This window comes from Pleurodeles waltl, chromosome 6, assembly GCF_031143425.1.
Source record: "Pleurodeles waltl isolate 20211129_DDA chromosome 6, aPleWal1.hap1.20221129, whole genome shotgun sequence".
NCBI lineage: Eukaryota > Metazoa > Chordata > Amphibia > Caudata > Salamandridae > Pleurodeles > Pleurodeles waltl.
Genome location: NC_090445.1, coordinates 1563269896 through 1563285524, shown reverse-complemented (window position 1 = coordinate 1563285524; position 15629 = coordinate 1563269896). Strand labels below are relative to the sequence as shown.

Here is a 15629-nt window from a genome sequence, read left to right as displayed (position 1 = left end):
GATTTTCCTAGCCTTGGTGTCTGAAAGGCTAGATTTTATTAAAGACACGGAGGCGAGTATTATGCAGTCTTTTCTTGCTTTAATTACGAACAGCAGCCAAGCAAGAACTACAGTATCCAGAAACAAAAGAACTACAAAATGACCTCATAGTGTAGTAACCAATGGGATATCACAATGCACTACTAATATCTTAACTGCGAGCAACAAGTCCTCTTTTCTTGATGCGAACTAAAGAGGAGAAGTAACCAAAACAATCACATAGAACATAAAAACCAAAGTCATAAAGTCCATGCAACCATCTCGAAGATGACGGAGACCGAAGGACGACTGGAAGGTATAGTCGATGTCGCACAAATCCAAGCTTGGTAAGAGACGTTGGTGTGTATCACCCTGAGCCAACACCGGAAGAGGGAGTTGGTACTGAAAGAGAGAAACAGGGCGGGTTAAATCGTGGTGGGATAATACTCGCCTCCGTGTCTTTAATAAAATCTAGCCTTTCAGACACCAAGGCTAGGAAAATCTCAATTTTATTACAAGACCGGAGGCTCCTATTATGCATGTTCAAAGCATTGCAATCACAGAATCTGAGACATGAGAAATCGGTTTACAATAAAAAGTTCTAAACGTATTTTCATTCGACCAGTCTGCAGATCTGAGAATATCCTGTAAAGAGGAACCTGCCCAAAAAGCACGAGAGGCCATAGCCCCCCTGGCCGAATGGGCACCAAAGGCACTAATATCAATGCCAGCAAGGGACATAACCCATTTAACCCAACGAGCCAGGGTAGGGGAAGACACAGGAAGGTGAGGTTTCTGAAAGGAAATAAGTAGTTGGGATGAAGAGGATGATCTCAAATCTGCAGTACGGGTTACATAAGTTTTTAAGCAATTTGCAACACATATATTGGGTTGAGAGGGAAAATATGGATAATTAATACTAGACAAGTTAGTTTTCGTACGTTTTTTGATCTGAAACGAAACACCAAGGGGAGAAAAGAAAAAGGAAGTAACATCCAGTGCTCTAACATCTGAGATCCGCTTGATAGAAACTAAACATAAAAGGATGGTTAACTTAGCCGAAAGCTGTTTGAGAGATAATAATTCATTATCAGGCCACGAGGTAAGAAAACGCAACACCAGAGTAACATCCCACATAACATTATATTTAGGAGACGGTGTATTAACGTATCTTACTCCCTTTAACAATTGACAGACCAGGGGATGCTCTCCAACTGGCCTACCATCAACTCTTTGATGTTCCGCAGAAATGGCAGATCTATACAAATTAATAGTGCGATAAGCCTTACCTTGAGAAGCCAAAGAAGCCAAAAAATTTATAATTAATACTACATTCGCTGAAAAGGGATCTGAATTCCTGTCCAGGCACCAGCTGCACCAAAGGGACCAAGCTGACTTATAGGCCCTGGAAGTTCCCGGGGCTCTGGCCTGCTGGATAAATTTAACAGCGTCCTCCGAAATTCCTGGGACTCCCCAGGACGACCCGAAACTTTCCAAGCTATGAGGAACAGGGATCCGTCGAGAATCAACTGATGTTGATGGCCCTGAGGATTCAAGAGGAGATCGGGAAATTGGGGCAGCCAAAGAGGCGGAGCGATCGCCAGCTCTAATAGAGTCGGATACCACGGTTGGGTCTGCCAGAAAGGAGTTACAATCACCAGAATAGACCGTTGCCTGCGCACCTGAGCGAGGACTCTGGGGATGAGAAGGAAAGGGGGAAAAGCATATAGAAGGGAAGTCGGCCAAATCTGAAGAAAGGCATCTGTGGCCAGGGCTTGTGGATCTGGCCTCCAACTGAAATATGAAGGAAGGTGAGAATTGAGGCGAGAAGCAAACAGATCTATAGACATTTCTCCAAAGACAAAAGAAAGGTGACTGAACCCTGAAGGGTGCAGTTGCCAATCGCTGGAATCGTGAAGGTGTCTCGAATACCAATCCGCTACTGTATTGAATCTGCCTGGCAGGAAAACCGCCTTGACTGAAATCCGACGAGGCAGACAATATTCCCAAAGATGTTTTGCCAGAGAGGAGAGTATCTTTGACCTGGTACCTCCTAGGTGATTGATGTATCTGACCGCGGACAAATTGTCCATTCTGAGAAGGATGGTGCAACTTACCCTGTTCTTTGCAAAAGTGCGGATGGCAAAGGAACCTGCAAGCATCTCTAAACTGTTGATGTGCAAGAAGGACTCCTTCAGAGACCATGCGCCCCCAGTCGAGAACTGACCACATCTCGCGCCCCAACCCGTCCGACTTGCATCGGATTCTAATACAAGATCTGGGGCGGCAGAGAAGATAGTTCTGCCGTTCCAGGCATCTAGATGGGTTAGCCACCACTGAAGCTCTTCTTTGGATTCGGCATCTAAGACCAAGGGATCCGAATAAGCGAGACCCTTGTGAAGATGACGTATTTTGAGCCGTTGCAGGGCTCGATAATGTAAAGGACCTGGGAAGATTGCCTGAATGGAAGAAGCTAACAGACCTACTAGGCGTGCCAGATTTCTGAGAGAGATCTGCGGAAGGGAAAGGGAGTGGCGAATCTCCTTCTTGATCAATGAAACCTTGTGTTGCGGGAGCTGCAACACCGATAGAGTGGTATTTATTTGAAAACCGAGAAACTCCAAAGATTGAGTCGGAACTAAAACCGACTTTTGCACATTGATGAGAAAACCTAAATCGCGAAGGAGGTTTAGACACAGTTGAAGATGATCTAGAAGTAGATTTTTGTCCTGTGCCATCAAAAGGAAGTCGTCCAAATAGAGAATTAAACGCACCCCGTGAGACCGGAGAAAGGCTGCGACGGGTTTGAGAATCTTGGTGAAACACCAAGGAGCGGAAGAAAGGCCGAAGGGAAGAACTCGAAAGCGGTAAAAAGAGTCCTGCCATTGGAATTGAAGAAACTTCCTGTGTGAATGATGAATTGGGACTGTGAGATAGGCGTCTTGCAGATCCAGTCTGATTAGCCAATCTCGGTGAAGCAGAATGTCCCTGAGATGGAGAATAGTCTCCATCTTGAAGTGACGATAGATAATAAAATTGTTGAAAGCCTTGAGATTCAACACCAGACGAAATTTGTGATTCTTCTTCTGAACTAGAAAGATGGTGCTGAGGAAGCCCGAAGAGTCGAATTGAACAGGCTCTATTGCGCCCTTGGCCAGGAGAGATTGGATTTCGATGCGCAAAAGCTCGTTTTGCTCTTGGGAAAAAACTAGGGGTATAGGGACGCGACTCTGAACTGGCATCTGATAGAATTCTAACTGGTACCCTTGAACAGATTGAATCACCCAGGGATCTGAGGTGAGAGAAAGCCATGAATCGAGACACAGAGCTAATCTGCCCCCTACAGGAGGAAGGCCAGAAGCGGAAATACTTACCGGAGGTTTGGTCTCCCCTGCTGGAGTAACCTCTGGACCGGTAGCCTCTTGAACGACGGGGATAGAACTTCGGTTTGTATCCTGAATAGGATTCAGGTTGAGATTGCTGGTTGAAGGAGTCTCTGTTGGAATATTGATTCCTGATGGAGCGGCCGGCAAAGCGACTCCTGCCTTTGCCGGCCCTGGCAAAAACCCGAGACGAAAAAAATTTCTTCATCGAAAGCTGGGCCTTATCCAGAGAGGCAAAGGTGGACACATATTTGCCCAAATCTTTAATAAAAGAATCTCCAAATAACAGGCCTTTGGCCAAAGGACCCTCATCTTTTGAGGCCAGAGAAGTTAATTTGGGATCGATCTTTAAAAGCAGACTCTTCCTCCTTTCAATCGAAAGTTGAGTGTTGGCGTTCCCCAGCATACAAATAGCACGTTGCGCCCAGTTTGAAAGGACCTCCGGATCAATAGGGTTACTATCCATTTTTGCTTCTTCCGCCAAATCAAAAATTCTGGTGAGAGGACCCACCAAATCAAGAAGCTTGTCCTGGCAACCCGACCAGGCTCTATCCACGCCCTTTTTGGGATCCTTGCCGAATTTTGAGAAGAACATCAGCATGTTAGGATCAATTACCGGAGTTGCTGTTATATTATCCGGAAGAGAGGGACGAGGACACTCTGACTTGAGTTTATTACGAGCGGCTTTATCCAGAGGGTGACGTAAAAAGAAAGAAACATAATCCGCCACATGCTCTGATGGGTACCACTCCTTTGAATTTGGATGGACCATGAAGGAGGGATCAAATAAGGGTTCACCAGCATGGTCGACTAAATCGTGAGACACTAGGTGTACGTCACCACCGTCAGGAGGAGAAATTCTACGCCTTTTCTCCAGAGGCCCATAAGAAACTGGATCTTCTGATCCGTCCACATCGCCCTCATGGCTGGAAACATTATCATCGTCAACCGTGTCTCTTAACTGCGAAATATATAAAGGAGAAGGAGGGGGACCCGATTTATAGACCTCTCGGGTGGAAGGACCAGAGGAAACGCCTTTGGACGTCATTGGGAGAGTGGTCGCACGTTTCCTGCTCTTATTAAAAGGCAATTTGGAAGAAGACATCATCTTTGAAACCGAGGCTTCAAAATTTTTGGTAACCTCAGACATGGAAACTGAGACTGCCTGCTGTACAGAGTCCCTTATGAAGGACTTCAAACTCTCCTGAAACACCTGGGAATCCTCTTCCCCAGCCATAATGTAAAAACACACTGGTCACCGAAGGGTTAATTTTTTGAGGAAAAAGAAAAAGGAGTGTCTGAAGGGGCGGGACCGAGCCAAGGGAGGCGGTTCAATGCAGTCGAAGTCGACTGACAGACGAGGGCAGGAGTTGAGAATGCCAAACGAGGCAAAGTGAGCCAATTATGCTCAAATAGCAAGCAAACCCGGTCGGAAATAAAGACGCGACGCGAGTATCAGCTGACAAGGTATGCCGGCCCAAAGAATGTGAGGAATGCTACGCGTGCGCTGAAAGGAATGCGCCGCGCTCGAGCGCGCGTCCTCAACGGCCGAAGACGGCCGTTGAGAGACGCTGTGTCGGAAGGACAGAAAAGGACGCGCGTTCCCTTATAATAACCGCGCGCTAAACACACAAGTTTCACCATGCAATAGTAATAACAGTAAGCACAATAAACAACCGAGCAAGTAATGTAGGTACTTATCTTGACTGCGAGCAGCAAGAAAAGAGGACTTGTTGCTCGCAGTTAAGATATTAGTAGTGCATTGTGATATCCCATTGGTTACTACACTATGAGGTCATTTTGTAGTTCTTTTGTTTCTGGATACTGTAGTTCTTGCTTGGCTGCTGTTCGTAATTAAAGCAAGAAAAGACTGCATAATAGGAGCCTCCGGTCTTGTAATAAAATTGAAGATTTTATATCTAGTTATTCTTTCAGTATTGTGTCCATAGCTGAGGAAGGTAATTCTGTGGACGCAGCCATCCTACACTTTGAGACATCAATATCAGGTTTAGATAACAGGGCTCCACTATATGATTAATGTCTTACAGCTTTAGGTTCTGACCTAGGAAATATATTTCCCTCTTCCTCCTAGCTTCTTCCAGTATCAAGTGATTATTTAAATGTCTGAAATCACAAATGTCAATCTCAAAAATAAGCACTCTCTTCTTTTTTACTTTTCTATTCTCCTTCTAATTTCCAAAAACTTCCATTAACTATGCATTCTTGAGGGATCACTCTATTAGGTAATGTAACTTGTTTCCAGTATTCAAAATATTTTTGCATGGAGGTTTTTTAACATAGTTCAGGTTTCTCATGAAAGAAAGAGGAAGGAAGGAGAAAAAAGTTCCCCAAATTCAGCTTTTTTCTCTTTACATTAAATGAAAAAGCAATGGAATGTGCCCAATTATAGTTTAAATGTTAGCAAGTACAATTAGCTTGTATTACTCTGCAAAATGATTTGTTTGCTCTTTGCTCAGTTCCAAAAGGACTTATCCAGACATCAGGATTAGAAAAAAACAAGAAAAAAGGAGTCATGCAGGGAAAACAAGACCCCCAAATTCACAAACATATGTGTAGATATTTTCAATCATTTACTTCTCTTCCCAGTAAAGTCTGTGATCAGTGAGAAAAAAGGAAAATGTCACCTTTGTTTGTAAAAGATGTTTTGTCTTTGTCTGCACATCGCCATTTGAAGCTTTTTTTTTAGAACATCGCTTCATTAAGCTTTAAATGTAATTGCAGAGTGGCTTGCCATGAAACGACGAGTTGTATGATGTCGTCCTCTACCCTTCCAACATCGCGTTCTTCTTCCCTTTATAATGCGGTGTTTGGGAGAACTTAGAACGGGCCGTTTCCCTGTCTCGTCTATTCCGGCTCTAGAAAGGAAGCGCGGTCTTCCGCGATGCTCGACTCTGCCCCTCAGCAGTCACTGGTCTCTCAAAGATGCATCTTTCTTTGCTGTAGATTCCAACAAAAAATCTGTATTTTTCAATTTGTTTGTTTCCAATTTTGGACTCACAATTGTCAAAGGAAATAAAGTCCTAAAAACTATCTCTTTTTTTAATTTGTCGCCAACTCCTCTCAGAAATGTTTCTAACTATTTAGCAGGGATGCTATTTATAACTTAACTAGCCTGTGTTCTCGATTACTGCCTAATTAATTGCTACATTTATGTAGTGAAGTTAAACCATTTGCATGAAGAGACTAAGTACACAGTAACTATTACCCTACTAAATGCTATTCCTTTTAGCGATTTCAGAAAGGTGAACAAAACAGTTACTTTTGCGGAAATTCTCAGCTCACTTTACTTTACTTTACTTAACTTTTAAATTTTAATTTGCTAACCATCTAAGAACGGTCATTGGGATGTATTTTTTCTAACAATGAAAACTCGATTGTGAAATCATTCAAGTAAAAAAACCAGAGAACTCTATCACCCACTTTGGCAGGAACAGTATTGGGATGTGGGAGTCCCTGGGTGAATACATGTCACCACCTCCTGACCCCCATTCAGACTGACATGCATCTGAAACCCTACCTGTATTGAGGTTTCTTCCTGCCAGAAGGACCAAGTCCTCTCCTTCCATGTCTTCAAAATATGCCACAAGGGCTCCTGTCTAGTGCATCATGTCTTCATGTCCACTGCATTTCTGAATGGAGATAAACAAAAACATGAAAACAGAGGAATCGAATGTGAATTTGTTACTTGCTTCATTACTCGTAAGTCTGACACCAAAAACGTGGATGGGAGAAGTTTACTGATGTTATCAAATGCAGGATTCTGACTTTTAAACCCAAGGAAAGACTACAATTTGATTGGCTGGCAAGAAATGTAAAATTGGCTAAAAGTAAATACCTGCAATGCTTTGCACATCAGAGTAGAAGAGTGACTATCTGACTTGGAAACACACAATGTGAATTGATCCAGGGATGTTACACACAGAATATTCTTCTGGTACCTCAGGGCCCAGCGGTATTTATATCAAGGGGAACACATGATCTCCTTATTTTAACTAAGCATGTGCCTCGCTAATTCCTTGTTTAGTTCTCCTAGGTAATAATGTTCAATCTAATACCTTTTCTGCCCACCTGTGAAAGCATCAAGAACCACCTGTAACTCTTTGAATGACGTAGCAGCAGGTACCTGATCCACTGATTTCTCACCTAAAAATAAATGATTGACACATTTAGGGCCTCATTACGAGTCTGGCGGTCCTTGGATCGACAGACTCATGGTGGCGCTCGGACCATCGGGGCTGTCTGACTGGCATATTATGACCATGGCGGAGCCGCCACGGTCCGACGGCCAGCACTGCCAGCCAACGGCCTGACAGTGCCGGCGGTCTCAATCTGCAGCGCTGCCCTCCAGATTACAGCCCACATTTCCGCAAGCCTTTGCATGGCATTCCCACCAACATGCAAAGGCTGGCAGAAAGGGGGTGCCTATGCATTTGGCACGGGCAGTGCAGAGGCACCCATGGACAGCCCGTCGCGCTTTTCACTGTAAATCATTATTCAAGTGCATTGCTTTTTTTCTCTTTTCTATTAGTGATTCATATGTAAACCCATTGCTTCCTCTGCTTTACCCTCTCCTGACACACCCTGATTTTAAGTGAATTGGGAAAGGTTGGGGTATTTACTGCAACCCATAGATACCTACACCAAATGGTGCAGTGTTTACCAGGTGCTGTAAATACATGATATTCGAGTTTCCTACTGGTTTATGGGAAATACATGCTCAATTTACTGTTCTCCACATAAATTCCACTTTTATCAGGATACACAGGAAGTCGTTCAACTGGTACATAATAAAAAACTTGAGCTGCTGAATTTCACCTGAGTAAATTTGTGAGTTGTGGTGTTTAAGACAGTATTCAGAATTCCCATCACTACACAAGATGGAGTTGCACAAAGTTCGTAATTTGCTGTCCTACTTGTAAGACAGTCCTAGTGTCTGACTTGATTTGTCATTATGTATTTAATGGATGGTGTGTTTTTAGGCTCTGTTCTTTTACCTCTTTAGTAGGCAGTTGGCAACCTCCTTGCACTTCGGAAACTCCTTATATCAGAAGGCCTGTTGGATAAGAAGCCATAGCATTGGCTGTTTTAGACAACCGTTTTCAGAGCTTCTTGCTGCTCCTCATTATGCCCTTGGCATGAATAATTGGAAGCAAAACTACCACATACAATCTTCTCTCCACATTCACACTAAGAGAGAGAAAATTAAGAAAGATATTCAACAAATTCTTCTGAGTCTTGCTCAAGGCTAGACTATGCCAAAAGTTTGTTCACCAACTCTGCAAATTTTCCATTAATCAGAGCATCAAACGGTGTACAGTTCATAAGATCAGTACAGCGTCATAACGTCTTTTGAAAATATAGGCAGGGGACCAAATTCCGATTGATATCTTGCGAATATGCACATGTTGTGTTGTAAATTCAGAATGCATTGATGTTGTACCACACAAATAGATGTGATCCTGTCTATCCAAACATTCCTTGGTCTCTGCTTCAGATGAGTCAAGGGTGTTCTTTTAATTAATGCCAATGGCAACATTTTAACCATCCCTCATGACTTCTAGAGGAGTTTTTCAGTTAGGAAGGGGGAAGGAAGAGGATGGCTGCCTTTCACATTTTTTTGTAGTAAGCAGTACACTTTTTTTAAGGTAGGCCTCTTGCACTGCCTACGTATTGTTTGCTCTTCCTAACCACTTTTTAAAGCAATACCATTTTTTAAAACATACATCCTACTTGTTGTCATGTTGTGAAGAGGGCACTAGGACCTTCCAGGGCAGAAGTCCTCCCAGGATCAGAGCTAGAGCATTCCATGATAAAGTAGAGAAGGGATCACATGGATGCAGGCAAGCACCCCAAGAGGGTGGGGAACAGTTTAACACTATATCTGTGTCATTGTGGGCTGTCATCATATACCAAGGCACAACAGACTCCTCTGCCGTCTATTAAGAACACAGTCTTTGAAATCCTTAGCACTACAGGTAAACAGAACAAGAGATATCTATTGATGATCTATGAGCATATACCTCGGGGTACCCTGGCACATTCATTTCAATGAGTCAGTCTATGGCAGTGGCTCCATCTCAACAAATGAGACTTGTTGTTCCAACGGAGGAATTGCCACTTCACTTCTTGATATTGGGACTCTATGTATTAACACAGAATTTTATTAATGAATATTCATGTATTCTGAGTGTTGGATTTGCATAGAAAATTATTTAACTTAGAAAAAAATAATGCACGCATTTGAAGTTACGCCCACCTGAGTGGCCGTCAAAGTTCACAAAGTGTACTTATTAATATGAAATGTTGAGCTTATGTTTGATTAATGTAGTAATATGTCATATTGAAGGTTATCTATTATGTATTAGCTTCATTAATGCATTTAGTGAAATAAAAACACAAGGGAAGTTAGCTTTAGATGCGCAACATGTAGGAAAGCTTCTTGTATATAGACCTAAATCTAGCACTGACACTTTGTTTGTGGGAACGAGTGAATGTAAGCATGTGTTTTTGTTTCAGAGTAAATGGACATTTATGTTAAATGGACAGGATCCTGTGATTCCTGGTATATATTACATTTCTAGACCTAATGCTTATTACCGGCTTCCAAAAGGATGGTATGGCAGATGTTACTTGAGGATAGTTTTCCCAAAGATATTCCAACTTGATGATTTGAAAAGATTATCGATAATGACTGAATTATATCACATTAGAGAAAAGAGAGAGTCACACATGTTTCCAACTTGGACCTCTGTGTTACAAATATTGTTAGATGTTGTGCCTGACCAGTTGATTCAACAAAACCAAATCAAACTACAACTCCAAGAATACATAACGTTTCAGGAATGGGGGACCATTCAAGGCTACTGAGAGCACACGTGCAATAGAACCTAATGGCTGAAACCACTTCATTGAAAGTTCTATATTGGAACGTTGACAGTTTGGATTGCAAAATTAAATGAAGAATAGTTCTGCAATGCCTTAGGCAACATGGCCCAGACATGGCAATGTTCCAGGAGACTCACATAAAAAGGCAATCAATTCAAAACACTAGAGATGAATGGCTATGGACTTGTTCACTCGAGTTACACCTCCTGATTCCAAAGGGGCAGCAATCCTACTAAAGAAAGCTACACCATTTATCCCCCAGACCACAATGATAGGTACATGGGGTACTTTGCTGAGATTTTGGGCAGAGGGGATTTTTGGGTGACTCTTTGGGAGGCCTACAAGATAGTGGTGCAGAAAAAGAAAAGAGAGCAAATGGATGTTATTGAATCAGAAATTGTTGAGATAGACAACTCAGTGTGTGCTGGTGAGAATTAGATGACTGATCATCGTCTTCAGCTGAAGCAGCAGGAATACCACAGTGTAACTGAAGATAGTGCACATGTGCCAAATTGACTTCTCAACTACTGCAGCACGTACTAATGGGCTGAGAGGCCACGCCCCCTCATCTTTTGGCCACCATAAAGAGTGTCTGTAAGGCTGAGCAAAGGTCAGCCTGATAGACACTCTTTATTTTCAGGTCAGGCAGCCAGGAGCTAGACATGCGCTCAATGCGCAGGCTCATGGCTGCCTGAGCTGAACTTTGCCGGGCTGAAGAAGTGACAGCTTCTGTGGGTATGACCTATTCAGCCTGGCAAAGCACCTCAAGGCCCTCCCCTTTGTGACGAGGGGGTGCGTCACTGATTTCCTCGGACCCTTGTGCTTCAATTCTAAGCCTTTAAGTGCCCAGGGCCGAGTGTCAATCACTGACACCTCGTTACAGAGTGGGGTGGGGTCAGCAGTGTCACTTACCCCATCCCACTTGGTGACGAGTGAGGGACTGCTGCCTTTCCTCATTGTTTGACCTTATGTCAGCCAATGGGGGAAGGCAGCTGTCCCTGCCATCCTCTGGATCTTCAAGGCAGGGTGCTGTGCATACAGGTGAGTACGATTTTATTTTTATTGTTTCATACATGCATGGGTGCATGAATATTTGGGAGTGAATGTTGTGAGTGGATGTGTGTGTGTGTATGTGTGAATTCATGAGTGTGAGTGAGTGTTTATGTGTGCATTTGTGTCCTGACCGCCCTACTCCCTGCTAAAATTAAGGGCCGCCACTGCTTCTCAGTGCAGATTATATGACATAGGCAATAAGCCCAGGAAACTGTTGGCCTGGTTGGGTCAAAGGGAATGAAACAGAAGTTGGTTACCTGAGTTGCACCCTCCCTGCGAACAGGTAAGAAGCAACAGATAAACAGCACAAACAGTCACTGAGTATTATCAGCAGATCTACAAATCTAGTACTGTAATGATGCCAGAGTTCATAAAGGAATATCCAGAGCTCCCCATCTGGCACTAGAAGACTGTCAAAGTCTGGCAGCAGAATTGAGGCTGATGAGATAGAGGAGGGCATCAGGGGATCACAATCAGGCAATGATGCTGGTCCAAATGGTAAAGCAATAGACATGTAAGAATATGGCCAGCAAACTGTCACCCCACGTGTTACCGATATAAATGTCTACAGAGGCTTGTGAGCCGGGTTGCCTCCCATATGATCAGTGGCTGGCCACCATAGTTACAGTGTTGAAGGATGGTAAGCCACCTGACAAATGTACTGGCCCATTTTGCTGCTCAAGGCAGAGCCAAAAATCCTTGCCAAGTGATGGCGAACAATCTTTACTAAAGTACTGACGACGTGACTAAGATGAGTAATCACAATCCTGGTTCACGTGGACCAGTCTGACTTTATACCCAATAGTGTAGCAAGACTGAACCTGCAGAGACAGAATGGGTACATGGGATATATGGGTAAAGTTTGTGAATCAGCACTGGTGATGTCATTAGACACCACAAAGGCGTTTTACAATTTGGAGTAAGCGTACATGTCCGCTGTGGTAGAAAAGATGAGATTTGAGCCCAACTATAGACAGTGGCTTGGACTCCTCTACAGAGAGCAAGTAGTCAGAGTGCTTGTAAATGTGGCTATGTCAGGACACTTCTAGTTAGGAAGGTGGCCAGACAGGGCTGCCCTCTGTTGCCCATAATTGTAACACTGGTGCTTTAACTCGTGGCACAATGGCACTCCCCACAACAACCACAGCCTTCAGAACCTATGTTTAGTGTGGCCAAAGACTAAGACTTCAGCCATCTTGAAAATGCCCAAAGTGGGTAGGGTTAACCCTAGGAACCTTTACCCCATTGGTTAGGGCACTAGCTCGTGCCAGGTATAAATATGACATCTCCAGGGACCCACTTCAGAACATTCCCTGACCTGTAGATGATCAGAAGAGTACTGAACCTGCTGTCTGACACCTGAGAAGAGCCTAGACTGGGCCTGCTCTAGATCTTCTACCCAGGACAAAGAAATGGATTTCAAGGGTCATAAGGCTGACCTCCTGATAAAGCTACAGGGATACAACAAGCTCTAGGAGACCTTTAGTGAAACTGCCTGCTGATCTATGGCCACTGGACTCTACCTGGGTAAGTGGCTGCCATCAGATCTTGTGGGGAGGAGGGACTTTAGGACTGTACTCTTGTGGTGGTTTGGGACTGAAAGGACTAAAGTCAGAACGTAAAATCTTTTGCCAAGGATGAACCTGGTTTGCATTTCTCACTAGTGCTCCATTACGGTCAGCATCAAATTCCATCTAGGTCCTGTTCTACTGTGACTATTGACTATCATTGGTACTTTGTGCTCCTTGGCACTATGTCTACTTAAAGTTTTAAAAAGTCATGTTTCCGGTTCCCTTTATTAGAGTTTTTTCATTTTGATGTTGTTTTGTTTATTAAATGTTACTCTATTTTTATTGATTTGCATTTCATTTTTATTACTGTTTTAGTACTCTATAAATACTTTGCATATTGCCTTTGAGGTAAGCCTGCCTGCTCTGTGACATAGCTGCCAACTGGTAAAGCTCAGGTTCATTTAGTGACTTTAGTTGTTCACCTTGGCAAAGATTGTGGTTACTACTTGAGGTGGATACTTACCCCCTCAACTAATAACTCAGATTCTTGGAATAAAATCTGAGAGTTCCAGACTTGCTCTTGAACCTCCATTATCCAGCTGAAGGCTCAGGTCGAAAGACTAGAGGAATTGTGGAGGTCGCAAAATGTGAAGGCACTTGGTTTGCTGGTCGCAGATGGAAATTGAGATCTCGTTATGGTCCTAGAATCATATATTTCTTGCAAGACACTGTAGAAAAATGTTGTCAATGTTTACATGTCGCATGGCTCACATAATTGGCAGTTGCCAGATCAGACACTACGTGTATGCTGATGACAACCTATGATAGCAACTTGATGGCCACTAACAGAACACTGAAGGTATTCTATGCTTCTGAATCTGAATGAATGCACCCAATATGGGTCTTACGCCATCAAAGACAACAGCAAACTAACATACCTTGTGATCACTTTTGCGTGGAGTCGTCCTTCATGCCGCAATCCTATGGAATTACAAAGTAAGCCTTATACATTCCGCAGACAGTGTAAAGAAGTGGAGTACTAAAGGGCATTTAAGTACAGAAGATTCCATGTGCCATAGAGAACACATCCTTAGGAACTGGTTGTTAGCCACTGAGAGATTGACTTGAGAGATCATCATTGTAGTGAATTGGGAGTGAAAATGATGTATATATCTAGGCCCGTGTAATAGACCATAACATGTATTGTAACAGCTTCTCATCTGGGTCAAGAAAGGGAGAAACGTTTTGTAATTTATATTGAATGTAGTTAATAAACCCCTACCTTTAATTATGTTTTTGGGAGATTGGTGTGCACTAGGTGTAAAAATGGATAGCAATTTTTGGTTTGAGTGACCTTGCTTAGCCATTTGTTTGTGATTATTCTGGTTACACGTTAGTGCCACTGAACAAAATAAAGCAATCCTTTAGCCTGTGCAGGCTGGCTGTAGATAGTGCAGAGAAGCTATAGCTCTAAATAAGAAATCAGCCAGGAAAAAGCCCATAGTGGTCTGAATATGGGCATTTTGTTAAACTTAGGCTTTGCTGAGTGCTGACAGAACATGGCTGGCACATGGAGTTTGGGCATGGGTGAACTCGTGAGCATTACACCTGTACTGGAAGCTCAGTGAATGTGAGCATCATATTAGCCCTTGGAGTACCCCTAGTTGCTTATGCTTCCCTATCACTCTTCAAAGTTTGGTGAGGGAGCTATGCGCTTACAAGGCATGATCCTCCCCTCTGCTTCAGACTATGTGCTCTGAAGCAAACAGTGTCAGAGGAACCACTTTTTAGCTTCTGACATTTTTACACATCGTATCTGTGTGCTGACTTTTTGTATGGGTCTGGACCCCGACTGTAAATGTCCCCCACAAGTGGATAGAACACTCAGCTTATTAAGGGGCATTAGTTTTGTGGATCCTGAAAATTGAACCCACCTTTGGTAGCTCATTTCCAAATAGCGTAGTTTTGTTGCTCTGTCTTATTGCCACTGGACAAGATTATGCAATGCATGCTGGAGCCATTTCAACTGGAGGATATCAGTTTAGAACAACTTTTAAGTTCTGTGACCCCACCTTAAGCCCCTCTGATTATTTTTTCTGTTTGTCTGCTTGTTCTCTTAAAGTTCTGTGCTGTCATCCTTTAGAGTGTGCTCAGAAGCTACCATGTTGTGCTGTGACGCTATGGAAAAACAATAAATCAAAATAATATTGTGTCTTAATTAATAGGGGAATTATTCTGAAAATGAGCTTTATCAAAACTGGAACCAATCTGTGGACTCTTGTTGGGCTTCATCAATCTCTTAATCCACGTGTTCATTATGAGTAAACTCCACCACTGTTGTGCACAAAATAGCAAAAAATTGAAAATAGCTTCCCTGTAACACTACATTAACTTCTGGTGTTTCTGATGGATACTTCTAACACCAGATTCATCGGCTTGCGAATAGCCCTGGTGGCAGACTGGACCTGGAAAAGCAAAATGCAGTGCTCTACCATGCTGGTTGGTGGTGCTGGGCAACTCCACACTGACTTTGTTCTCCTCCGGAAGTGACAAGAGCCACATATAAGTGCCACATGAGCATTAATGTCTGTTCTTTTCTTCCTGCCCCTTCAGAGGCAGGTCTCTTTTCTTCATTCCTTGAAGTGGTTTTCTCTCTCCTCAAACTCTTCCAGTGTAAAAGGAAACATGTTTCCCCCTTAGTCCACAGGGTTTAAACTTTGTGAAGAGTGTCACACATAAATGTTTGTGACATATCCCA

The 15629-nt window shown here is 43.1% G+C and overlaps 1 protein-coding gene across 1 annotated transcript in view; it reads left to right on the top strand.

Annotated features, from left to right (window-relative positions):
- Positions 1-15629, top strand: part of LOC138301130 (prostaglandin G/H synthase 1-like) — a 341889-nt gene that overhangs the window by 217353 nt on the left and 108907 nt on the right. The window lies entirely within an intron of this gene.